This window comes from Triticum dicoccoides, chromosome 3B (genome assembly GCF_002162155.2).
Source record: "Triticum dicoccoides isolate Atlit2015 ecotype Zavitan chromosome 3B, WEW_v2.0, whole genome shotgun sequence".
Lineage (NCBI taxonomy): Eukaryota > Viridiplantae > Streptophyta > Magnoliopsida > Poales > Poaceae > Triticum > Triticum dicoccoides.
In genome coordinates this window covers 267365037-267380956 of record NC_041385.1, presented here as the reverse complement: position 1 = coordinate 267380956, position 15920 = coordinate 267365037, and positions in this window count along the sequence as shown.

The window sequence follows — 15920 nt, the reverse complement described above, 5'->3', positions numbered from 1 at the left end:
GCGGCAGCTCCGTATCGTAAAATGCGATGAATCCTTCTCTCTGATTTTTTCCTCCCCGAACATGAATATATGGAGTTGGATTTGATGTCGGTGGAGGTCCAGGAGGCTCACAAGGATGGATGGCGCGCCCCAATGGGGTGGGCGCGCCCTCCACCCTTGTGGACAGGGTGTGGGCCCCCTTCAGTTGATTCTGTTGCCAATATTTTTATTTATTTCAAAAATGATCTCCGTGAAGTTTCAGGTCATTCCGAGAACTTTTGTTTCTGCACAAAAATAACACCATGGCAATTCTGCTGAAAACAACGTCAGTTCGGGTTAGTTCCATTAAAATCATGCAAATTAGAGTCCAAAACAAGGGCAAAAACTTGGGAAAAGTAGATACGATGGAGACGTATAAACTCCCCGAAGCTTAACCCATTGCTTGTCCTCAAGCAATTCAGTTGACAAACTGAAAGTGATAAAGAAAAACTTTTACAAACTCTGTTTGATCTTGTTGTTGCAAATATGTAAAGCCAACATTCAAGTTTTCAGCAAAGATTAGGAACTAACCATATTCACAATAACATTTAGGTCTCACATTTACTCATATCAATGGCATAATCCACTAGCAAGCAATAATAAAAAATCTCGGATGACAACACTTTCTCAAAACAATCATGATATGATATAACAGGATGGTATCTCGCTAGCCCTTTCTGAGACCGCAAAACATAAATGCAGAGCACCCCTGAAGATCAAGGATGACTAGACATTGCAATTCATGGTAAAAGAGATCTACTCATACTTACTATAAATTAGTAACAATGCATACAAATGATAGTTGTGCTCTCTAACTGGTGCTTTTTATAAGATGATGATGACTCAACATAAAAGTAAATAGATAGGCCCTTCGCAGAGGGAGGCAGGGATTTGCAGAGGTGCTAGAGCTCGAGTTTTTGAAATAGAGATAAATAATATTTTGTGTGATATGCTTTCATTTTCAACATAACAACCAAGAAATCTTGGTATCTTCCATGATACATACGTTATAGGCGGTTCCCAAATAGAATGGTAAAGTTTATACTCCCCCACCGCCAACAAGCACACTCCACGGCTGGTCCAAAACAACGGGTACCCTCCAACTAACAACAATCCTGGGGGAGTTTTGTTTGCAATTATTTTGATTTGATTTGAGCATGGGACTGGGCATCCCAGTTACCCGCCATTTTCTCGTGAATGATGAGCGGAGTCCACTCATAGTGAGAATAAGCCACCTAGCATGGAAAATATAGACAACCATAGTTGCTACATGAGCGATTCGAGCATACAAAATAGAATTTTATTTGAAGGTTTAGAGTTTGGCACATGCAAATCTACTTGGAACGACAGGTAAATACCGCAAATAGGTAGGTATGGTGGACTCATATGGAACAACTTTGGGTTTATGGAAGTGGATGCACAAAAAGTATTCCCGCTTTGTACAAGTGAAGGCTAGAAAAAGATTGGGGAACGACCAACTAGAGAGCGAAAACAGTCATAAACATACATTGAGATTAACCAACATTGAATGCAAGCATGAGTAGGATATAAATCACCATGAACATAAATATCATGGAGGGTATGTTGATTTTGTTTCAACTACATGCGTGAACATGTGCCAAGTCAAGCTATCATACTACATCACAACCATTTTAATTTTCATGTTGGCACGCAGGGTAAACCATTATAAACTCCTAGCCAATTAACCATGGCATGAATAACCATAATCTCTAATTGTCATTGCAAACATGTTTCATTCATATTAGGCTAAATCAGGAACGATGAACTAATAATATTTACAAAAACAAGATAGGTCGAGTTCATACCAGCTTCTCCTCATCTCAATCATTTCATCACATATCGTAATTATTGCCTTTCACTCGCACGACCGAACGATGTGGATAATAATAATAGTGCACGTGCATTGGACTAAGCTGGAATCTGCAAACATTTATTCAAAGGAGAAGACAAGGTAATATGGGCTCTTTGTTGGATCAACAATAATGCATATGAGAGCCACTCAACATTTTCATCGTTGTCCTCTCCTCTCGACCCCAAAGGAAATAAAAGAATTTCAAAGAAACACACTAAAATATTTTTGGAGTTTTTGTTTTTCTGAAGAAAGTAAAACAAGAACAAGAAAAAACTATTTACACGAGAAGCTCCCAACAAGCAAAAGAAGGACGAGAAATCCTTTTGGGTTTTCTTTAATACTACTACTAAGCATGGATAGGAAGGAAATAAACTACAACTAATTTTTTTAGACTTCTCAAAGTTTTTTCAAACACACAAGAAGAAAGCGAGAAAAATAAATAAACTAACATGGATAATACAATGAAAAATTATGAACACCGCCAATTGGAATGAGTGTGTGAACATGAATGTAATATCGGTGAGAAATACGTACTCCCCCAAGCTTTGGCTTCTGGCCTAAGTTTGTCTACGCCCATGGATCAAAGTAGCCCTCTCCGGTGTACTGAGGAGGTTCCTGGGGGTTCCACTGGTTGGCGAGCTCCTGTGGATCCCACTGATAAATAGACTCCTGATAAGGATTAGGTGAAGGCTCTGGCTCAGGAGTTGGGGATCACGTCCCCTCCTAGTATGCATGAATGTCCACAGGCAAAACAAAGTACCTGCCTGAATGAATATCGAACAAGGTAGGTGCTGGCAAGGTAATAATCTGAAAAGTATCCTTGCTGAATATCAAGTTATAAATAAGTCTTTTTTCCTCATCATACCAAATAAACTTATGTGCTACCATGCTTTCATAATCTAAGTATATAGTGGGTAGCAGTTTCCCCTCTTTCTCATAATGCCTAATGGGTATTTCGAAACACCTAGCAAGGCGGGATGTGAAGATACCTCCAAAAATAGGATCCTTAGTACGGTTTATACTCAACCGATTAACAACCATAGCGCCTAAACTGAAAGTTCTATCAAGAAGTAAAGCATGGCGCAAAATGGTAAGGTCGGGAGCACTAAGGCCTCCACTCTCCCCTCGACTAATTAAACATCTCCCAACAAATAACGAGTAGTAGTGCAAAACAGGAAAATGTAAACTAGCCACTCTCGCTTCTAACACCCTTCTCCTTTCCCTTACGGTAACTTCATTAATAAAATCTTCCACATCACTAGGACGTGGTTCCTCGAGCTACCTTCATAAGGTAATTTACAATCCTCACAAAAGTCATAAAGCATCATCTCCTTGTACTCATCATATAAGTAGAAGTCTACCATGGGTGGTAGTTGATACGTCTCCAACGTATCTATAATTTATGAAGCATTCATGCTATTTTATTATCTGTTTTGAATGATTATGGGCTTTATTAAACACTTTTATATTACTTTTGGGACTAACCTATTAACTGGAGGCCTAGCCCATATTGCTGTTTTATTGCTTGTTTTAGTATTTCAAGGAAAAGAAATATCAAACGGAGTCCAAACAGAATGAAACCTTCGGCAGCGTGATTTTTTGGAAGATTATGATCTGGGAGACTTGGATTTCACGTCAGAAGATCCCCAAGGAGGCCACGAGATAGGAGGGCGCCCCCCCCCCTACTGGGCATGCCCCCTATCGTGTGGGCCCCTCGAGCACCTCCCAACCGACTTCTTTCGCCTATATAGTCCCACGTACCCTAAAAACATCCATGGAGAAAATAGATCGGGAGTTCCGCCGCTGCAAGCCTCTGTAGCCACCAAAAACCTCTCGGGAGCCCGTTCCGGCACCCTGCCGGAGGGGGAACCCATCACCGGTGGCCATCTTCATCATCCCGGCGCTCTCCATGATGAGGAGGGAGTAGTTCACCCTCGGGGCTAAGGGTATGTAACAGTAGCTATGTGTTTGATCTCTCTCTCTCTCTCTCTCGTGTTCTCTCTATGGCACGATCTTGATGTATCGCGAGCTTTGTTATTATAGTTGGATCTTATGATGTTTCTCCCCCCTCTACTCTCTTGTGATGAATTGAGTTTTCCTCTTGAAGTTATCTTATCGGATTGAGTCTTTATTTGAGAACACTTGATGTATGTCTTGCCGTGTTTATCTGTGGTGACAATGGGATATCACGTGCCACTTGATGTATGTTTTGGTGACCAACTTGCGGGTTCCGCCCATGAACCTATGCATAGGGGTTGGCACACATTTTCTTGACTCTCCGGTAGAAACTTTGGGGCACTCTTTGAAGTACTTTGTGTTGGTTGGATGAATCTGAGATTGTGTGATGCATATCGTATAATCATGCCCACGGATACTTCAGGTGACAATGGAGTATCTAGGTGACATTAGGGTTTTGGTTGATTTGTGTCTTAAGGTGTTATTCTAGTACGAACTCTTTTATAGATCGATCCGAAAGAATAACTTTGAGGTGGTTTCATACCCTACCATAATCTCTATGTTTGTTCTCCGCTATTAGTGGCTTTGGAGTGAATCTTTGTTGCATGTTGAGGGATTGTTATATATTCTATCTATGTTATTATTGTTGAGAGAACTTGCACTAGTGAAAGTATGAACCCTATGCCTTGTTTCCTATCATTGCAATACCGTTTATGCTCACTTTTATCATTAGTTGCCTTGCTGTTTTTATATTTTCAGATTACAAAAACCTATATCTACTATCCATATTGCACTTTTATCACCATCTCTTCGCCGAACTAGTGCACCTATACAATTTACCATTGTATTGGGTGTGTTGGGGACACAAGAGACTCTTTGTTATTTGGTTGCAGGGTTGTTTGAGAGAGACCATCTTCATCCTACGCCTCCTACAGATTGATAAACCTTAGGTCATCCACTTGAGGGAAATTTTCTACTGTCCTACAAACATGTGCACTTGCAGGCCCAACAACGTCTAGAAGAAAAAGGTTGTGTAGTAGACATCAAGCTCTTTTCTGGCGCCGTTGCCGGGGAAGTTAGCCCTTGAAGGTATATCTTTAGATCTTGCAATCGAATCTTTTTGTTTCTTGTTTTATCACTAGTTTAGTTTATAAAAGAGAAACTACAAAAAAAATGGATTTGAGTTTGTCTGATATGCTTCATCTTTTTAATATATTTCGTGAGTATGATGGAAAGGAAAATTGTGCTCAAGTGCTAGAAGAAGAATGCATTAGAATGCTTTATACTAAATCTTTGAATGATGAGCATGATTGCAATGTTGTTAGTATGAACTCTTTGAATATCCGTAGTACTAATGATGATTGCACTAGTTATGATAAAACTGTCTCTTATGAGCATGTTGATTTTTGTGGAGTGCATGTTTGCATGAATACACCAAATTGAGAAGATATATATTGCAAGAGGCATAAGCATTTAGAAACTAAATGGTTGCAAGAAAGGCTAGATGTGAGTGCTGAAAATTTAAATTTCCTTTGCCGTACTTGTGAACTTTGCAATGAACGTGGTCATTTACATCTCTGATGCAAATTGTTTCATGATCGAATCGTGTCCAAATTTTTTGATGATTTGATCTCCCTTGCTCATTATAATGAACTTAGTTTGCTTTTGGGTTATGAAGAATTGAAACGTTTAATGAAGGACCTTCCAGAATTTGCCCATAAGAAATTCCTTGATATTGATCTAGAGAAGATTTATTTATATTGTGCGGAGAATTGCATTGAAAATCCTTATATTGCCAATTACCTAAAGAAAAGAAAGCAAATAGAAGATGATGAGAATACTAATGAAAGGGAAGAGACTTCCCAATATCCTCCTATTATTTCTTATGATGAATCAGGTAACGCGGAAGAGCGTTCTATTCAACCAATCTCGTCAATAAGGACCTCAAAGAGGAAGGTTGAACCCATACATAATGTGAAGAAGAAGAAGAAAAGAAGGAGCAACAAAGGTAGAAAGGTATCCCTCCCAAATGATGTTGCTCCTACTACTCATTGTGATGATGATAATTGCTATACTATTGGTGCTATCCATATTTTTAATGATGAGAGTGATTATGCTTATGATATGAAAGGGCCCAAGCTTGGGGAAGCTATGTTTTATGAGGATGAAATATTTGAGAATATATTTGCTGAAATTAATGTTTGTCCCAAGCTTGGGGATGCTACATTTAATGAATATGATACTTTTAGCATCCCATGTTTTGATATGCAAAGTTGTTATGATGATAGCATGCCTCCTACTATGATGATTATATTGATGAAAGTGGGTTTGTAAGAGTTTAAACTTTAGGAAGTAGTGATCCCACTATTTTGGAGGATGTTGAATTTTGTTGTGATGAATAGGAAAGTGGATTTGGAAGAGTTTCAACTTTATTTAGTGATTCCACTATCTTGGGAGAGGTTTCAATCCATTATGGTGAGAACGAAGTTGCTACTTATGATGATTATTGTGATGAAACTTATGCTATAAAAATTAGTGATGATTATATTTACAAACCTTGTCATGATTACTATTACCCTTTTTCTGAACATTACTCTTTTAATGTGGAAACAATTTTTAATGTTCAAGTCCTTTATGATACTCCCACTATTCCGAATGAGAAGAATTTTGCTTATGTGGAGAGTAGTAAATTTTCTATGCTTGTAGATCATGAAAAGAATGCTTTAGGTGCTGGTTATATTGTTTAATTCATTCATGATGCTACTGAAAATTATTATTATGGAGGAATATATGCTTGTAGGAATTGCAATAATGTCAAGTTTCGTCCCTATGTGCTTAAAATCTTGAAGCTATGCTTGTTTTACTTTCCTAAGCTAGTTGATTATTGTTCCCATAAGTTGTTTACTCAGAAAATCCCTATGAATAGGAAATGGGTTAGACTTAAATGTGCTAGTAATATGCTTCATGATGCTCCCGTTATGTTTCAATTCTTATCATTTATGTGAGCATCATTGTCATCATCATGCCTAGCTAAAAATGCATTAAAGAAAAGCGCTTGTTGGGAGACAACCCAATATTTATACTTACTGTTTTTGTGTGTTAACATTATTATGCTACTGTACTAATCATCTTTTATAGCTTTTGTTTCAATAAAGTGCCAAGTAAGATCTTTAGGATGGCTTTTGGTGATAGTTGTGTTGATCCTGCTGAAAATCAGAAACTTTTGCACCCAGTAAATTAGTTTTTTTAATTCACAGAAACGTGATCTTGATCTGATTATTTTTTCTCTGGATTGGTACACAAATGTCTTAGGACTTCATAATTTGGTAGAATGTTTGGAGTTCCAGAAGTATACGTTTGATACAGATTATTACAGACTGTTCTGTTTTTGACAGATTCTGTTTTCTATGTGTTGTTTGCTTGCTTTGATGAATCTATGAGTAGTATCGGAGGATATGAACCATATATAAGTTGGAATACAGTAGATATTACACCAATATGAATTTATAATGAGTTCATTACAATACCTAAGTGGTGGTTTTATTTTCTTATACTAACGAAGCTTACGAGTTTTCTGTTGAGTTTTGTGTTGTGGAGTTTTCAAGTTTTGGGTAAGGATTCGATGGACTATGGAATAAAGAGTGGCAAGAGCCTAAGCTTGGGGATTACCAAGGCACCCCAAGGTAATATTCAAGGACAACCAATAGCCTAATCTTGGGGATGCCCCGGATGGCATCCCCTCTTTCGTCTTCGTTCATCGGTAACTTTACTTGGAGCTATATTTTTATTCACCACATGATATGTGTTTTGCTTGGAGAGTCATTTTCTCTTGTTAGTATTTTATTTCTGTTATTTAGAATAATGTTTTTCATCTTTATTTTCAATAAAAAGGTCAAGGATAGCCTTTGCCATGCTTATTTTGCTAGTATACATGTTGCTGTTTGAAAACAGAAAGTTTACCGCTGTTGCAAAACTTCCCTAGAAAATTCAGAGAACGATATAATGTTGAAACCTTTTGAATAATGAGCTATGAATATTTACTACAGTGGGAATTTTATCTCATAATTTTTGGAGTTAGGTAAGTATGATGAATCTTGCATTCTTTACAGAGTGTACTGTTTTGACAGATTGCTGTTATGTTTGCATTGTTTGCATATGTTTGCTTGTTTAATGATTCTATTTGAGGATAGGAGTATTAAATATGCAGAGGCATTTAGTATGCAATGTTGGATAATAATTTTAGTGATTTGTTACAGTAGAAAATGATAAGGTTTTGCATTGGTTTATACTAACCTATCTCACGAGTTCTTGTTAAGTTTGGTGTGGATGAAGCTTTTGATAAAAAGAAGAGAAACCATGATATGAGAGGAATTAAGGAGACATAAAAGCTCAAGCTTGGGGATGCCCAAGGCACCCCAAGATAATATTTCAAGAAGTCTCAAGCATCTAAGCTTGGGGATGCCCCGGTAGGCATCCCACCTTTCTTCTTCAACAACTATCGGTTAGTATCGGTTTAGCCTAAGTTTTTGCTTCTTCACATGAGTTGTGCTATCCTTGCAATGTCATTTTATTTTGTTTTGCTTGCTGTTTGAATACAATACCAAGATCTGAAATTCTTTAATGTTAGAGAGTCTTCACATAGCTACATAATTATTTAGCTACTCATTCATCTTCACTTATATCTTTTTGGAGCAGTTTTTTATATTTACTTGTGTGCTTCACTTATATCCTATGAGTAAATGGTTGAATGAGTTGATTGTCATAAACCTGAAATTATATATGTCTCATTTGCTTATCCCATGGGGAGTAATGACTTCACGTCTAAGAAGTAGAGGTTGTAAATTTATTCAAGGTTAGCAAGCATTGTATTGGTCATTTGAACAATTTCATGAAAGAATAGTTAAGGAAGAGAGATTTCACATATAAATATACTATCCTAGACATCTTTTATAGTTGGGAGCACTCATTAAGTATGACATTTTAAAGAGTTGATGTTGGACAAGGATGACAACGTAATGGGTTATGTTTTCCGACATCTCAGTTAAAGTATATTGTCATGGATCATTCAAACATGTTGAGCTTGCCTTTCCCCCTCATGCTAGCCAAAATTCCTTGCACCAAGTAGATATACTACTTGTGCTTCCAAATATCCTTAAATCCAGTTTTGCCATGAGAGTCCACCATACCTACCTATGGATTGAGTAAGATCCTTCAAGTAAGTTGTCATCGGTGAAAGCAATAAAAATTGCTCTCTAAATATGTATGATCTTTTGGTGTGAAGAAAATAGCTTTATAGGATCTTGTTATGGAAGCAATAAAAGCGACGGACTGCATAATAAAGGTCCATATACAAGTGGCAATATAAAGTGACATTCATTCGCATTAAGATTTTGTGCATCCAACCCTAAAAGTGCATGACAACCTCTGCTTCCCTCTACGAAGGGCCTATCTTTTACTTTATGCAAGAGTCAAGGTGATCTTCACCTTTCCCTTTTTCATTTTATCCTTTGGCAAGCACTTTGTGTTGGGGTGATCCTGATATATATATCCAGTTGGATGTAAGTTAGCATGAACTATTATTGTTGACATCACCCAAAGGTGAATACGTTGGGAGGCATCACTATAAGCCCATATCTTTCTTAGTGTCCGATTGAAACTCCATAACCATTAGTATTGCGTGAGTGTTAGCAATTGTAGAATACTATATGATAGTTGAGTATGTGGAGTTTTCTATTCCTGAAAATAAGATGAATTGCAATTGTTTGATGACTGAGAATGAAGTTTGCTAGTTTTCAAGAAAGTTTATGGTCTATGCTTTGACATGTAAATTGCTTGTTACTTTATCGTGAGAAGTTTTATGAGATGAACTACTATTACGACATATTATCATGCTAGAAAAGGTGATTGATATTATCATTGATCAAACATGTGCACCTTCTAGCATTCACTCTTCATAAATTCTTTCTTTTATCATTTACCTACTCGAGGACGAGTAGGAATTAAGCTTGGGGATGCTAATACGTCTGCAACATATCTATAACTTATGAAGCATTCATGCTATTTTATTATCTGTTTTGAATGATTATGGGCTTTATTATACACTTTTATATTACTTTTGGGACTAACCTATTAACCGGAGGCCCAGCCCATATTGCTGTTTTATTGCCTGTTTCAGTATTTCGAGGAAAAGGAATATCAAACGGAGTCCAAACGGAATGAAACCTTCGACAGAGTGATTTTTTGGAAGATTATGATCCGGGAGACTTGGAGTTCACGTCAGAAGATCCCCGAGGAGGCCACGAGATAGGAGGGTGCGCCCCCCCTACTGGGTGCGCCCCCTGTCTCATGGGCCCCGCGAGCACCTCCTGACCGACTTCTTTCGCCTATATAGTACCACGTCCCCTAAAAACATCCATGGAGAAGATAGATCGGGAGTTCCGCCACCGCAAGCCTCTGTAGCCACCAAAAACCTCTCGGGAGCCCGTTCCAGCACCCTGCCGGAGGGGGAACCCATCACCGTTGGCCATCTTCATCATCCCGACGCTCTCCATGACGAGGAGGGAGTAGTTCAACCTCGGGGATGAGGGTATGTACCAGTAGCTATGTGTTTGATCTCTCTCTCTCTCTCGTGTTCTCTGTATGGCACGATCTTGATGTATCGCGAGCTTTGTTATTATAGTTGGATCTTATGATGTTTCTCCCCCCTCTACTCTCTTGTGATGAATTGAGTTTTCCTCTTGAAGTTATCTTATCGGATTAAGTCTTTATTTGAGAACACTTGATGTATGTCTTGCCGTGTTTATCTGTGGTGACAATGGGATATCACGTGCCACTTGATGTATGTTTTGGTGACCAACTTGCGGATTCCGCCCATGAACCTATGCATAGGGGTTGGCACACATTTTCTTGACTCTCCGGTAGAAACTTTGGGGCACTCTTTGAAGTACTTTGTGTTGGTTGGATGAATCTGAGATTGTGTGATGCATATCGTATAATCATACCCACGGATACTTCAGGTGACAATGGAGTATCTAGGTGACATTAGGGTTTTGGTTGATTTGTGTCTTAAGGTGTTATTCTAGTACGAACTCTTTTATAGATCGATCCGAAAGAATAACTTTGAGGTGGTTTCGTACCGTACCATAATCTCTATGTTTGTTCTCCGCTATTAGTGGCTTTGGAGTGACTCTTTGTTGCATGTTGAGGGATTGTTATATGATCTATCTATGTTATTATTGTTGAGAGAACTTGCACTAGTGAAAGTATGAACCCTATGCCTTGTTTCCTATCATCGCAATACCGTTTACACTCACTTTTATCATTAGTTACCTTGCTGTTTTTATATTTTCAGACTACAAAAACCTATATCTACTATCCATATTGCACTTGTATCACCATCTCTTTGCTGAACTAGTGCACCTATACAATTTACCATTGTATTGGGTGTGTTGGGGACACAAGAGACTCTTTGTTATTTGATTGCAGGGTTGTTTGAGAGAGACCATCTTTATCCTACGCCTCCTACGGATTGATAAACCTTAGGTCATCCACTTGAGGGAAATTTCTACTGTCCTACAAACCTGTGCACTTGCAGGCCCAACAACGTTTACAAGAAGAAGGTTGTGTAGTAGACATCCGTGGTCTCCTAGCAGGAAAATGAAAATTTTGCACAAAAGTATTAGTGAGTAGGAGATACTGATCACACTAGTCGTGGAGGAAGTTGGTGATGCCTGCATTCTCAGCCAAATAATAGAAATCCTCATAAATTCCAGCCGCCTCCAAGAATGCATCACATGGCCATTCACATAGCCGAATCTCTGCGGCGCGTGGAAGATTGTACTTGGGCTTCTCCTTCTCCTCATTTTCTTTTTCCTTCGAACCCCGGCTCGAGGAGCCTCTCAACAATCTCCTCATCATTTTCTTCCTCTGAAAATTTCTAAAAATTTTAGTGACTCAAAATAAAAGTGAACCAAACTCAACAAAGTTGATAGCAACTACTCCTACAAGTGCCTAGAGGCTATATCATGCATCCGAACTACTTTGGACCATATAAATTTGACATGCAAGCTCAAGAACAAGGTCAGCACAGCAGCAAAAATATGCAATAAATAAAGCACTAGAAGAAAAACTAATTGGACCATTGGAGGAGTCTCATACCGAAGAACAATCCCGCAAAGCAGTTTTGTGAATGGAGCTTTGAACATGGAGATAAAAAATGACAGAAAAATGAGCAAGAACACGGGTTTGAGCTATGTGATGATTTTTTCTAGAGGAAGACGAAGTGGATGGGTGCTGGAATTAGTGGAGGGGGCCATGTGGGACCTACAAGGTTGGGGGGCGTGTCTAGGGGGTAGGGCGCGCCCTCCACCCTTGTGGCCAGCTAGTGAGGCCCCATGGTGTGTGTTTAGTGCCAGAAATTCTCAAATATTCTATAAAAACATACTAAATTTTTAGAGCATTTGGAGAACTTTTATTTTCGGGACATTTTTTATTGCACAGATAATTCAGAAAACAGACAAAAAAATACTATTTTTGCTTTATTTAATCTAAATAACAGAAAGTAAAAGGGTGTACAGAAAGTTGTGCTTTCTAGATTCATCCATCTCATGCGCCTCAAAAGGAATCCATTAACAAGGTTGATCAAGTCTTATTAACAAACCTCTTTTGAATAACATGAAACCGGAGAATTTTCGAATAACACTAGGTTACTTCAACGGGGATATGCATGTCCCCAACAATAAGAATATCATATTTCTTTTTGCCAGTAGGAAGAGGGAATTCAAAACCTCCAATAGCAATAGTTGAAATTTACCCAATGGAATTGATACTATGAACTTGAGGTTGTTTCTTCGGAAAGTGTACTGTATGCTCATTACCATTAACATGAAAGGTGACATTGCCTTTGTTGCAATCAATAACAGCCCCTGCAGTATTCAAAAAAGGTCTACCAAGGATGATTGACATACTGCCGTCCTCGAGAATATCAAGAATAACAAAGTCCGTTAAGATGGTAACATTTGCAACCACAATAGGCACATCCTCAGAAATACCGATGGGTATAGCAGTTTATTTATCAGCCATTTGCAAAGAGACTTCAGTAGGTGTCAACTTATTCTATTCAAGTCTACGATATAAAGAGAAAGGCACAACACTAACACCGACTCCAAGATCACATAAAGCGGTTTTAACATAGTTTCTTTTAATGGAGCATGGTATAGTCGGTACTCTTGGGTCTCCTAGTTTCTTTGGTATTCCACCCTTAAAAGTGTAATTAGCAAGCATGGTGGAAATTTCAGCCACCGGTATATTTCTTTTATTAGCGACAATATCTTTCATATACTTAGCATAAGGAGGCATTTTAAGCATATCAGTCAAATGCATACGCAAAAAGATAGGTCTAATCGTTTCAGCAAAGCGCTCAAAATCCTCATCATCCTTTTTCTTGGATGGTTTAGGAGGAAAGGGCATGGGTTTCTGAACCCATGGTTCTCTTTCTTTACCATGTTTCCTAGCAACAACGTCTCTCTTATCATATCGTTGATTCTTTGATTGTGGGTTGTCAAGATCAACAACAGGTTCAATCTCTATATCATTATCATTACTAGGTTGAGCATCAACATGAACATCATTATTAACATTATCACTAGGTCATGTTCATCACAAGATTGTGTCTCAGCATCAGAAATAGAAATATCATTAGGATTCTCAGGTGTGTCTATGGCACGTTCACAGAAGCATGCAAAGTCCTATTAGTTTTGTTTTTCTTTTTATTAGAAGGGCTAGGTGCATCAATATTTGTTCTATGAGAATCTTGCTCAACTCTCTTATGATGGCCCTCGGGATACAAAGGTTCCTGGGTCATTTTACCACCCCTAGTCATAACCCTAACACCATTATCATTGTTCTTATTATTTAACTCATTGAGCAAATCATCGTGTGCCTTAAGTACTGGTTCTACTTGAGTTGTAACCATGGAAGCATGTTTACTAATAAGCTTAAGATCATTAATAGTTCTACTCATATAATCACCCAAGTGGTCAAGCATGTAAGCATTACGTTTCAATTGTCTACTAACATAAGCATTGAAGTTTTCTTGTTTAACAATAAAATCATCAAACTCATCCAAGCATTGACTAGCAGACTTATTATGAGGAATATCACCTTCATCAAATCTATTGGGAGAGTTTACCTCTACTACTTGTGTTGGGACATCAAGACCATGTATTTATTCAATAGGTGGTAAATTCTTAACATCTTTAGCTTTAATACCTCTTTCTTTCATAGATTTCTTTGCCTCTTGCATATCTTTAGGGCTGATAAATAGAATACCTCTTTTCTTTGGAGTCGGCTTAGGAGTTGGTTCAGGAAGTGTCCAATCATTATCATCACTCCAATATATTATTCAATAGCAATTCATCTTGCTCAACAGTTCTTTCCCTGAAAACACAACCAACACAACTATCTAGGTGGTCTTTGGAAGCATCGGTTAGTCCATTATAAAAGATATCAAGTATTTCGTTTTTCTTGAGAGGATGATCAGGCAAAGCATTAAGTAATTGGAGAAGCTTCCCCCAAGCTTGTGGGAGACTCTCTTCTTCAATTTGCACAAAATTAAATATTTCCCTTAGGGCAGCTTGTTTCTTATGAGTAGGATATTATTTTTGAGAGAAGTAGTAAATCATATCCTGGGGACTACGCACACAACCCGGAGCAAGAGAATTAAACCATAACTTGGCATCACCCTTTAATGATAAAGGAAACAATTTAAGAATATAGTAATAGCTTTTTCCTCATGAGCAAATAGGGTGGCTATATCATTCAATTTAGTAAGATGTGCCACTATAGTTTCAGATTCATAACCATCGAAACGATCAGATCCAACCAAAGTAATTAACTCGGGATCAATAGAGAATTCATAATCCTTATCAGTGACAAAGTTAGGTAGAGTAGCAAAAGTGGGATCATATTTCATTCTAGCATTCAAAGACTTTTCCTTCAGCTTAGCTAACAGTTTCTTAAGATCATCTCTATCATTACAAGCAAGAAAGTCTCTAGTAGTTTCCTCATCCATAATATAACCCTTAGGTAAAATAGGCAATTCATATCTAGGGGGAGAATCATAATCTTAAGTTTCAATAATATCATCAGTTTCAGTAATTTCATTCTCTCTAACCCTATCAAGTTGTTTATCAAGAAATTCACCTAGTGGCACGGTATTATCAAGCAAAGATGTAGTTTCATCATAAGCATCATGCATACATAAGTGGCACCATCAATAACATGCGACATATCAGAATCAATAGCAGGTGTAGGTGTCGCAAGTTTACTCAAAACAGAAGGAGAATCAAGTGCAGAGCTAGATGGTAGTTCCTTACCTCCCCTCATAGTTGAGGGATAGATCTTGGTTTTGTTGTCTTTCAGATTCCTCATAGTGATCAACAGCTATAAATCCCAAGTGATTCAGAGAATAGATCTATGCTCCCTGTCAACGGCGCCAAAAGAAGGTCTTGATAACCCACAAGTATTGGGGATCGCAACAGTTTTTGAGGGTAGAGTATTCAACCCAAATTTATTGATTCGACACAAGGGGAGCCAAAGAATATTCTCAAGTATTAGCAGCTAAGTTGACAATTCAACCACACTTGAAAGGCTTAATATCTGCAGCAAAGTAATATGGAAGTAACGGTAACAGTGGCAAAAGTAACAATAACAGTTTTGTAGCAATCCTAACAGTGGCAACGAAAAAGTAACAGAGCAAAGATAAATATGAAACGAGCTCATAGGCAATGGATCAATGATGGATAATTATGTCAGATGGCATTCATCATGCAACAGTTATAACATAGGGTGACACAGAACTAGCTCCAATTCATCAATATAATGCAGGCATGTATTCCGAATATAGTCATATGTGCTTATGGAAAAGAACTTGCATAACATCTTTTGTCCTACCCTCCCATGGCAGCGAGGTCCTATTGGAAACTAAGGATATTAAGGCCTCCTTTTAATAGAGTACCAGACCAAAGCATTAGCACTTAGTGAATACATAAACTCCTCAAACTACGGTCATCAC